The sequence below is a fragment of the Neofelis nebulosa genome, chromosome 5 (genome assembly GCF_028018385.1).
Source record: "Neofelis nebulosa isolate mNeoNeb1 chromosome 5, mNeoNeb1.pri, whole genome shotgun sequence".
In the NCBI taxonomy this organism is placed as follows: Eukaryota; Metazoa; Chordata; class Mammalia; order Carnivora; family Felidae; genus Neofelis; species Neofelis nebulosa.
The window spans coordinates 151099958-151111958 of NC_080786.1; the positions used below are offsets into that span (position 1 = coordinate 151099958).

General features: G+C 46.8%; 1 protein-coding gene across 3 annotated transcripts in view; it reads right to left on the bottom strand.

Annotated features, from left to right (window-relative positions):
* The window catches only part of PIGP (phosphatidylinositol glycan anchor biosynthesis class P), a 40971-nt gene that overhangs the window by 1688 nt on the left and 27282 nt on the right, over positions 1-12001 (bottom strand). For 2 of the 3 annotated variants that reach the window (XR_009262330.1, XR_009262331.1), the window contains exon 7: positions 5246-5391. The gene's annotated coding sequence lies outside the window, so the exon portion shown is untranslated. Of the gene's footprint in view, positions 1-5245; positions 5392-7216; positions 7352-12001 lie in introns of all 3 variants that reach the window. The other variant, XR_009262332.1, reaches the window with a different exon arrangement.

Below are 12001 nucleotides of genomic sequence, written 5' to 3' on the forward strand. Positions count from 1 at the left end.
AAACATTTGTCCACACAAAGACACGGATACCAATGTCCATAGCAGCTTTATTTGCAAGAATCCCAAACTGAAACCAATCCAGATGTAGATCAACTGGTGAATGGATCAATAAAATGTGGTCTATCCATGCAATGGGATATAATTCAGTAATAAAAAGAGATGAAATGCAATAGTAAAACATGCTGACACATGAATGGACCGTGAAAACATTGTGCCAAGTGAAAGAATCCAGATACCACAGACTACCCTGCGTGGTTCCATTACATGAAATGTCAAGAGAAGGCTTGCAGCGTGCTCGGAAAGAGAGTCATTGTTCAGGAACCAGGTCGAAGGGTCTTGTGCAGCAAGCTCAGGGGCCCGGCCGATCCACAGAGGGCTTTGGAGAAGAGCCTTGTAGAGCTTTGAACAGGAAGGTGATAGGATCAGGTTTGTGTTCTGAGCATTCTTTCTGTAGAGACGCAAGACTGGGCACAGGAAAGTCAGATGGGAGGCTCTCACAGTGGCTGGGACCCCGGGAGGAAGACCAGAGAGGAGGACACCTGTTTGAGGATGTACATTTCCGTATGCACATTTCTGAGCACTTGTTGTTGGGGTTACTGACTCGTAGAAGATACTCCTGCTAACTAGACAACTGCCGTAGCTCCCCCAAATTCATGCTGGCCAACTTACACAGGCGATTGCTTTAGGACACCCCAGCTATTCTCCATTCCTCTGTCTTCCTATAATGAGATTTCGTATAAACTGCTCCATGAAGGAGATTGTACTCTCTGATTATGGGTAAAGAAAATCAAAAGCTTTGTCTTAAGCATGTGATTTCCCCTCTGCCTTCTGTCCCACTGTGCTGAGCTCCTCAGCAGATTGAAAGGCATGCTTGTTTCTTTTTTTTTTTTTAATTTTTATTTAATGTTTATTTATTTTTGAGAGAGACAGAGACAGCATGCAAGTGGGCTAGGGGCAGAAAGAGAGGGAGATGCAGAAGTAGAAGCAGGCTCCAGGCTCCGAGCTGTCAGCACAGAGCCCAACGCGGGGCTCGAACTCACGAACTGTGAGATCATAACCTGAGCAGAAGTCTGACGCTCAACCGACTGAGCCACCCAGGCGCCCCAAGGCATGCTTGTTTCTTATTAATAGGCCCTGACCATAAATCTAAGTAACCAAGAAAAAACAAAAGAAAAAAAAGAGAAAAGGCAAGTCTTTAATCACAATGCATAATATATATTTATATATTATATATGGCTATATAACATGCATTATACATTATATATATGTGTATAATGCAGAATGCTTGCTTAGCGCTGGGAGTGAGTGCCCTCCTACAACAGGGATTGACTGACAATGGGTGCAAAGAAATTTTTGGGGTGATGGAAATGTTCTAAAACTGGATTATGGTGATTGTTGCACAATTCTATAAATTTCCTAAAATTATTGGGGTGCCTGGGTGGCGCAGTCGGTTAAGCGTCCGACTTCAGCCAGGTCACGATCTCGCGGTCTGTGAGTTCGAGCCCCGCGTCAGGCTCTGGGCTGATGGCTCGGAGCCTGGAGCCTGTTTCTGATTCTGTGTCTCCCTCTCTCTCTGCCCCTCCCCCGTTCATGCTCTGTCTCTCTCTGTCCCAAAAATAAATAAAAAATGTTGAAAAAAAAAAAAAATTTAAAAAAAAAAAAATTTCCTAAAATTATTGAATTGTGCAGTGCCATGATTGGGTAAATATATGGTACATAAGCACACCCCAATAAAGCCGTTTAAAGAGCTGAGATTCAACTACTAAAACAGTATTTGTATCTTTTCTTTGGCCATTAAGCCACTAAACAAATTATGTAATCTTTTTTTAGCATGAAAAAAAAACCCATATTAAAAAAAAATTAACTCAAAGGAGAAAGCTCTAAAGAAATCATTTGGTTTCTTCCCTGACACCCTTCGTTTTTGACTCTCTGGGTTTCTCAAGGCCTTGTCTTCTGCACACTTGCAGTGACCTCTGAGCCATCCATCACAAAAAGGTGAAGAGGTCTCAGGTGTATGTTCAGGATGATGACTTCAGTTCCAAAGTAAGACACGAATGGAAGATCATTTGCTGAGATCCAGGCCATCAGGAAGTTAGATCTTTCTGTGAGTATCTTAAGTTACTTTAAACTCCAAGATTACATTTTTGAACAATGTGGTAGGGTTATGACCCAGATTTAAGTTAGGTGTAAGACTTGGGGCTCATTACTAACAATACCAAACAATAATGGTCACCAGCTGTCATAATTTGGGGGTCTCTCCAAGTACATCCACTACACCTGCAAATGCAAAAGTTTTACATAGTTTTCCACAAACAATATACTGATTCAATAGTTACACCTACCATATAGATCGTTAAAAGATATTTTTTAAAATACATTTATCAGCATACAACAGATACAGAAAAGTGAACAAATCATAAGTGCTTGATGAATTTTATTTTTTTTTTATTAAAGATTTTGTTTTTAAGTAGTGTCTCAACCCAACATGGGCCTTGAACTCACAATCCCTAGATCAAGGGTCCCACGCTCTACCAACTAAGCTAACTGGGTTTCCCGGTACTTGATGAATTTTAAAATAGAACACAGCCTTTAAAATACAAGCCAGGGGGATGCCTTGAGTGGCTCAGTCAGTTGAGCGTCTGACTTTGGCTCAGGTGGTGATCCTGACTTGGCTCAGGAGTTCATGAATTCAAGCCCCATATTGGGCTAACTGCTGTCAGCATGGAGCCCGATTTGGATCTTCTGTCCCTCTCTCTGCCCCTTCCCCGCTTGTGCGTGCACACACACTCTCTCTCTCTCTCTCTTTCTCTCTCTCTCAAAAATAAATACAACGCTAAAATTTTTTTTTAAATACAAGCCAGGTTAAGAAATAGATTATCATCACCCCAGAAACTCCTTTTATGTGTTCCCCTGGCTAACACACTCACTCCCTTCCCCAAGGATAGCCACTATTCTGACTTCTAATGCCACTGATTTTTCTTGCCCAATTTTGAAATTTGCCATACAGTGTGTGCTTATTTGTGTCTGGTTTCTTTTACTCAAGATTGTGTACCTAAGAGTCACTCATTGTTCTAGGGTATTCTATTGTAGGAGTATATCACTATTTACCCATTCTATTGTCGATGGATGTTTGGATTGCTTCCAGGGTTTTGGCTATTATGGATAATTCCGCTATGAATTCTTCTGAATATGCCTTTTGTGCATATGTGTGTGCATTTCTATTGAGTACGTATCTAGGAGCAGTCTCTGGGTCATAGGGTATGTGTATGGTTAGCTTTAGTATAAATCATTTTAGTTTGCTAAAATCAAGAAAGCCACTTGAAGTGATTTAAGAGTAAACACACTCAAATGCAGAAATTTTCTAAATATAAACACACGTTCATTCTTCGTCAGAGTTGGCCTGAACAAACACTGTCATAGGCAGGACAATTGAATATCAGTCACGAAGTTACTGGAGTGTGATGTCTCACAAACATAACTTCTGAAGACACCATCTCCTGTGAGTTTCAGCCCTCAGGAAATGAGGCCGCTGTGAGCTCTCTGGCATTCCTGTCTGCGCCTGGGCGGGAGTCTAAATGAGCAAGGATTGTATCCCTGCCTTGGCTTGGATCTCAGAGAAAGCATTATGTTTGTTCCATTTCCCCCTACAATCTGGAAATAAATTTATTTTGGGGTTAGTAAAAAGTCTAAGGTAGTTATTTGCACAGGATACCAGGCTGAGGCTCTCGGTTCCTGGCTGTCTTCTCGAGCTCCGTGGCTGTTTCCCAGGAGGGCCTGCAGGCCTTGTCTACAACCAGTTCTTCTGGGGTGGCCTTGGGCTCATCAACTACCCTGTGTCATAGCCTTCCCTGACCTGACACCTTCAGATTTGAATTTAAGCCAAGGGAACCCTGATTCAACCCACAGCCTTCCAGCAGGATGTTTTCGTGGCACAGGTTAATTTCAGAAATTCAGAGGATTTGCCCCAACAAACAATGCATCCACATCAGTTTCACTTCCTGGTCTCTGGACTGGTTTTCCACTGGGATTTGGAGAAAACTTTCTCTCAAAACAAGGAAACTTCTAGCTTCCTGCCTGCCTTTGGGAATTTGAGGGGCTCACCAGAATTCCTGGACCTCGGGGTTTTTACAACCCTTAATAGACCAGGCTGTGGCAGGAGGGGGCGGGGGTCTCAGTTTTCTTCTCTTTTTTTTTTTTATTAAATTTTTTTTTTTTTTAACATTTATTTATTTTTGAGACAGAGAGAGACAGAGCATGAACAGGGGAGGGTCAGAGAGAGGGAGACACAGAATCTGAAACAGGCTCCAGGCTCTGAGTTGTCAGCACAGAGCCCGACGCGGGGCTCGAACTCACGGACCGTGAGATCATGACCTGAGCTGAAGTCGGCCGCTTAACCGACTGAGCCACCCAGGCGCCCCAGTTTTATTTTCTTTCTATTTGGATTCCTCCTGTTGCTGCCTGTTCTTTCTGAGGTCTCCAAGGTACTTAGTCCCTAGAAGGAGCGGCTTTTGGAATAGTGTCCATTATGTCTTAGTGTTTAGACGGGAAGCGATGACTACATCTTCTTTCTTTTTTACAACACCCTAGTGTCCCAAAGAGACCGGCTTCAGCTTTAAGAGAAGTTACCATACGCTCTTAACTGTCCGCTTTGGTTAGCTTTAAAAATTGCCACAATGTTTGACGTTCTCATTTGCCAGTGGCTGAACAGAAATTATGTTCTCTGAGTCAGATGGGCTCCCTGAATTCGGTCACACTTTTCATGTTTTGATAAACCATGGCCGTGTTCTAAAGCTCTGCCCAGAACATGTTTTGTGGAAAACTTGTTATTTGTAAAATGGCAAATATTTAATACAAAGACATATAGGACAGCTATAATGACCTACTTGCTTAGGTTTATGAAATGGAAAGTAATTATTTGGGATCCCATATTTTGGGCTAACTTAACATTTTAAAATAATTATTTATTGCATAAGAATATATATTCTTAGGGGCACCTGGGTGGCTCAGTCGGTTAAGCGTCTGACTCTTGACTTTGGCTCAGGTCATGATCTCACAGTTCATGAGTTTGAGCCACGTCAGGCTCTGCGCTGACAGTGTGGAGCCTGCTTGGGATTCTCTCCCTCTCCCTCTTTCCAGGCCTCCTTCCCTGCTTACTCGCTCTCTCTCAAAATAAATAAAAATAAACTTAAAAAGAAGTATACATCCTTATAACATATAAGAATGCAATGAATATAAATTCACTCACCATTAGAAAGCGGGTTTGTCAATACAAGAGGAGAAGTCTTTATCAAGAGAACAGGTGAGGGGTGCTTGGTTGGCTCAGTCAGTACAGCATATGACTCTTGATCTCGAGGTCATGAGTTTAAGCCCCATATCGGGCAGGGAGCTCATCTAAAAAAAAAAAATTTTTTTAAAAAAGAGAGAGAGAGAGGGAGAGACCAAGTTAGTCAACCAGCCCTTCCTAGTTTTCCATGTTTAAGATGATACAGATGTGGCTGACTTAAATTGCTTTTTTTTTTTTAAGTTTATTTATTAATCCAGAGAGAGAGAGAGAGAGAAATGGGGCAGGAGCAGAGAGAGGGAGAGACAGAGAATTCCAAGCAGGCTCCGTGCTGTCAGCACAGAGCCCAATATGGGGCTCGATCCCACAAACTATGAGATCACCACCTGAGCCAAAATCAAGAGTCGGATGCTTAACCAACTGAGCCACCCAGGTGTTCCAGATAGCTTTTTGTTTTAAAACCAGTTTTCTTCCATCCAACCATCCAACCATTAATTTTTTAGCAGCTTTATTGAGATGGAATTCACATATACTGTAATTCATTCATTTAAATTGTACAACTCAGTGGTTTTTTTAGTACATTCACAAATATGTGCAACTCTCACCACAGTAAATTTTAGAACATTTCATCATCTCGAAAAGAAACCCCACAGTCTTTAGTTATCAGCTCCTTCCTCTCCCACCCCAGCCCTGAGCAACCACAAATCTGCTTTTGGTTTCTGTAGATTTACATTTTTCCCCCCAAATTTTAATTTTACTTATTTATTTATTTATATTAAAAATTTTTAAATCATTTATTTATTTTTGAGAGACAGAGACAGGATGTGAGCGGGGGAGAGGCAGAGAGAGAGAGAGAGAGAGAGGAGACACAGATTCCGAAGGAGGCTCCCGGCTGAGCTGTCAGCACAGAGCCCGACGTGGGGCTCAAACTCATGAACTATGAGAACATGACTTGAACTGATGTCAAACACTTAACAGACTGAGCCACCCAGGTGCCCTGAGAATCCCAGGTTTAATGAATTGCTCTTTCTTACTCTTCCATTTGCTTCTCTGCTGGTTCTTTCAAATAAAACTAAAATAAAAATAGGAGATACACGGAGGATTTCCTCAATTAACCAGGAAAATGAGCACAATTATTCTGTGCACAAGGGAAGCCACAAAGCTCACAGGAATAGCGGTTTTATTTGTCAGTTACTTTGATCACCCTGAGTACTTTTCAGTATGGTTTGACCATTTCCAAGTGCATCACTCAGAAAAGCTATCTTCTGGGATGCCTGGGTGGCTCAAGTAGGTTAAGCGTCCGATTTCTGCTCAGGTCTTGATCTCACGGGTTCACGAGTTTGAGCCCCACGTTGGGCTCTGTGCTAACAGCTCAGAGTCTGGAGCCTGCTTCGGATTCTGTGTGTGTGTGTCTCTCTCTCTGTCCCTTCCCTGCTCATGCTCTGTCTCTCTCTGTCTCAAAAAAAAAAAAAAAAAAAAAAAAAAAAAAACCCACACACAAAAAAAAAGAAAAGAAATCTTCTTCACCTCATACATCCAATGAAATATTTAAAATGCAACAAGAAGGTAACAGTAGATGCAATAAAAATAACTTCAGAAATTTTAAAATAGCTTCTGAATAGTCCAAGCCCTTGAGATTAGGACTGTGCCTTTTCTTTATGCCATTGTGCCTTGGTTGTTATTTGGAGTGCAATGGCTTCCAACTTCAGGTCCAAATAAAAGAAAATATCGTTTTGCATTAGTCCAAGAGATATCTTGATTTAATTGTACCGATAGTGACATCTAATGTTTTAGTTTTTTGCTTTTTCATTTCAGAAAGGACAGAAATTCCGACTGTCATTTTGATATCGGCATGCGATGAATTCCTACTGATGCTCTCTTTTGTCCTCTAGTAGACATCTTTTGTGGGGGGGGGGGGGGGTACGTCCAACTCACAATCATTTCCCTCTTCTTTGGGGACCATCCCTCAGTTCACCAGGGAAGCCAACCTAGGAACGTGGGTGGGTCTATACCACGAGCATTTCGGAGTTGAGAGTGGACACGTCTGGCCCTGCAGTAGACAAGGTTGATCTGTAGAGATGAGAAATGAAACAGATGTGCTTGGAGGAACAGAGATGAGCAGCCAAGAAACCTGTTGGTTGGTCAATTCCTGGTTCCGCTGCATTCCTGACACCTGGCTGCATTCCTACCCTATAGATGTTCCCTCCACACAAAAGTTTAAAATAAGGAGACCTATAGAAGCCGAAACTAATACTGTAGTGTATGTTAACTAGCTGGAACTTAAATAAAAACTTGGAATAGGGCGTCCGGGTGGCTCAGTCAGTTGAGTGTCCAACTCTTGATTTTGGCTCAGGTCATGATCTCATGGTTCCTGCCCTGAGATGTTATGTTTTTTTCAACAAGAGTAATACATACTCATATGACACCGATAGAATACCTACCATGTGCCAGATGCTGTTCTAAGGACTTCTGTTGTGACAGTCTCACGAGACCCTATGATGTCATGACTGCTATGGTGCCCGCTTGACAGATGAGAAAACCGTTCAACCCTTGCTGGAGACACTTGGGGGCAGTGCCCAAGACCCCGGGACTCTGCTGGTGGCATGCAGGAGGGGTGGCCCTGTCAGAGAGTGCTGAGGGAGGAGCAAGGAACCCACAGCCACGGGTTGGCCTGAGGAAGGACCTCAAGAGTAGAACAAGAGAGTGTCTGTCCAGCTCCAGGTGAATGAGCATTGCAGCAAGTAAGTGACCCTGTTCTCTGCCTCTGCTGCCTACCAGCCTGACATCAGTGAGGAAGAAAGGGAAGATCTGGGGTGACAACGGAAGGTGAGATTATAGTTTCTCCCACCTCAGAGAGGGGGAGGACTACTGGCATAGACATGGGGGCCTCAGGTCTGTCCTTCGGAAAGCTGGCCCCTTTCACCAGCACTTCTGGGGGTTCCGAGAGTGGGTGACTCTATTTGCGCAGTGGCCGGAACAGGCATCCTCAACACTCGGGGGTGGACGTTTAGCTCAGGGCTGCCCACGGCCACACAGTTAAGAGCATTGCAGACTTACGCTTCTTACATCACAGACACAGCACTGTGGCTAAGGTTACACCATTGTGTCCACAAGCCAGGTGCATGGGCCGACGTGACACCCTGGAAGGGCCTGGCCCGGGGTGCCGACCGCCCGGAGCCCATCCTCTTGCCAGAGAAGCCCCTGTCTTCCTTGTCGTTCTAGGCCTGCCCCCTTGTCCTGTCCCTCCCTCCCTCTGCACTGGGCGATGCAGCCACCGTGCCTCTTCCAAGCTCCACTGCTTTCTGTGGCCTGTGGCACCAGGTTCCACCGCCCATCCTGGGCTGAGTGACGATGGAATGTGTCTTCCTGACTCCCCTCTGCTTTCTGTCCTGGACTCAATACCTTAGGTGGAGCCATGTGAAACGGCTGTTCTCATTTACCTACAGAAATCATACGTTCCCATAGGTCAACTTAAACGTAGGCTTTTTAATTTTTTTATTTATGGGAGAGCACAAGCAGGGGGAGAGGCAGAGAGAGGGGGACAGCGGATCCGAAGCGGGCCCTGCCCTGACGGCAGAGAGCCCGATGTGGGGCCGGAACTCGCCCACCGTGAGATCATCACTTGAGGGGAAGTCAGATGCTCAACTGACTGAGCCACCCAGGCGCCCCAAACAGTAGGCCTTTTTTATTTGAAACATCTTGCTGCTCACTGCCGCAGGAAAATACACAGAAAGAAACAAAGTAGGAAATCTGGGCACACGACAGACTCCCTGGAGACTGTACAAGATCGTTTTCCCGGCCTGTCTGCCTTTCCCAGGGGCCTTTTAAACAGGGAGTTTTGAGGACGTCTCCCAAGGTTACCCCATGGCTTGACCTGAATGTCGGACCCAGTGGCTCTGCTCAGACAGTGGCGGGGCCCGGCCCACCCTCCTATCCTCGTCCTCACATCTCCGCTTCCCTCTTCTCTCCTTCCTGCAGGCTTTTCTTCTGCAGCTGCCTCTTGGTCCCGGGCTGTCTCCCAACCCCCGTGAGAAGGAGGCCTGGCTGCTCAGGCCTGTGTGACCTCGCCGTTACCTCCCGGTCCTGTCCTGGAGGCCCCTGGGGCCAGCCCCCCGCCCCCCCTTGCCTGTTTCTCTCTGTACTGTGTGTTTTGCCCACAACATTTCTCCTGGCCAGGCTGCTAAGTCCAGAAAAGTTTAGTTGCCTTATCTCCGCTGTGGGTTTCTATCTGAGCCAGCTCTCTCCTCAATTCATGTTTCCCTACACAGCAGGGGCCACCTTTGCAAGCCCACCAGCGGCTTCCCCCACCCCCACCCTGCAGATTCTGTCTCTGTTTCGGGCCTGAGTCCCTGCTGGCCTCCCTCTGGGGCCCAGTGTCGAGGCTGCATGGCCCACTCCGGAGCAGAGGGCCGCTGACCGCCAGCTGACTCCACCCAAACCTGACTCCCCAGACTAACTCTCTGAAACTCCCCTCAGGTAGCCCGTTGCCCCCTCCCAGTGCACGGCAATGGATCTTGAGTGGAATTTCTACTCGGGGTCCTCAGAGGGAATCTGATCAGAGATCAGAGGGTTACCAGTCGGAACATGGGGCACAGGCCGAGCAGAGCTACTCTGGGATAAAACCAGGCTGCTACATTGGCAAAGCCCGCTCCTGGGGCCTCTCATGAGCCTGGGCAGGGAGAGCACTGCTGAGTCATTCCTGGGCCCCTGCTGGTCCCCCATGATGCCTGCAGACTTCACCACCAGCACCCAGCCACTTGGCCAACAGTGACCAACCCAGCCAATCCACCCATCGGACCCCTCTTTTCTACACACCCTCTTTTATAGTGACCGGTTGTTCATTCAACCACTCACGCCATTCAATAGAAATGTGTTGAACACCTAGCACCTGCCAGGTACCATTTTAGGCCTTAGGGACATGTGGTGAATAAGACAGATGAGGTCCCTTCCCCTATGGAGTTAATAGTCCAATGGGGACAAACCAATGATTATACAGCTGCATGGGCTAGTAGGGTCTGTGGACCAGAGCTGGGCCACAGATTTGTGTTACCAGCTTGAGATGAGGTAACACAGAAGTTGAGAGAAGTGTTTAGAAACTTCTTTTTTTATTTATTTTTATTTTTTTAATGTTTATTTTTGAGAGAGAGAGGGGCGGGGAGGGGCAGAAACAGAGGGAGACACAGAATCTGAAGCAGGCTCCAGGCTCTGAGCTGTCAGCACAGAGCCTGACAAGAGGCTTGAACTCACAAGCTGTGAGATCATGACGTTTAACCAACTGAGCCACTCAGGCACCCCTAGAAACTTCTATAGTGATTTGATAGAGTAATCTTATGTTCATTGAGTCTAGTAAAAAAAAAAAATCTGGCTTCTATTGTTTGTCTTTTTTTCATTTTATTTTTCTAGTAATTCATTTCTTATATATTTTACAAAAATATAGATCTGCAATGGGATGGAAATTTAGAAAAATTCATCCTATACTCCAGAAATTTTGAGAAGCATTGCTCTAAATTACAAATTGCAATTTGTGCCATGAAAAACATGATGGAGAATAACAGGAAAAACTTGGTCTAAGAAGGGTGGTGTGTGATGTGACCTAAAGGGTGAGGAGGAAGAGAACCAGGCAGAGCTGGGGATGGAGCTTTCCAGGCAAAGGAACAGACGATACAAAGACCCTGAGGGGAGTGAGAACCTGGAGGGCTAAAACAGAAAAGAACCTAGGGGAGGTGGAGGCAGAAGTAAGGGGACACAGGTGGGGCAGGTGGGGTGGGCGGAGCAAGGGGAGACAGGCGGGGCAGGTGGGGTGGGCGGAGCAAGGGGGACAGGCGGGGCAGGTGGGGTGGGCGGAGCAAGGGAGACAGGTGGGGCAGGTGGGGTGGGTGGAGCAAGGGGGACAGGTGGGGCAGGTGGGGTGGGCGGAGCAAGGGGAACAGGCGGGGCAGGTGGGGTGGGCGGAGCAAAGGGAGACAGGTGGGGCAGGTGGGGTGGGCGGAGTAAGGGGGACAGGCGGGGCAGGTGGGGTGGGCGGAGCAAGGGGGACAGGCGGGGCAGGTGGGGTGGGCGGAGCAAGGGAGACAGGTGGGGCAGGTGGGGTGGGCGGAGCAAGGGGAACAGGCGGGGCAGGTGGGGTGGGCGGAGCAAGGGAGACAGGTGGGGCAGGTGGGGTGGGCGGAGTAAGGGGGACAGGCGGGGCAGGTGGGGTGGGCGGAGCAAGGGGAACAGGCGGGGCAGGTGGGGTGGGCGGAGCAAAGGGAGACAGGTCAGGCAGGCGGGGTGGGCAGGCAGAGGCCCCCATCCCAGGAGTGCATTTGAAGGGTAAGGAGAAGCTATTGAAGTGCTTTAAGTGTCACGTCAGGGCTTCCTACCTGCCCTTTCCGATAACACATGCACAGCCAAAAAGGGACCGCTTCATCCTGGACTCCATCGGGAGGGTTTATTTGCTGGATCCAGGACATCGTGATGGCAGTATCTCTACTAAAGTCCAGTCCTGAAACAGGGATTTTCATAACAGCTTTCTTGGGGCAGCTGGGTGGCTCAGTCAGTTAAGCGCCCGAGATGGGCTCAGGTCATTATCTCAAGGTCCGTGAGTTTAAGCCCCGCGTCTGGCTCTGTGCTGACAGCTCAGAGCCTGGAGCCTGTTTCAGATTCTGTGTCTCCCTCTTTCTCTGACCCTCCCCTGTTCATGTTCTGACTCTCTCTGTCTCAAAAATAAATAAACGTTAA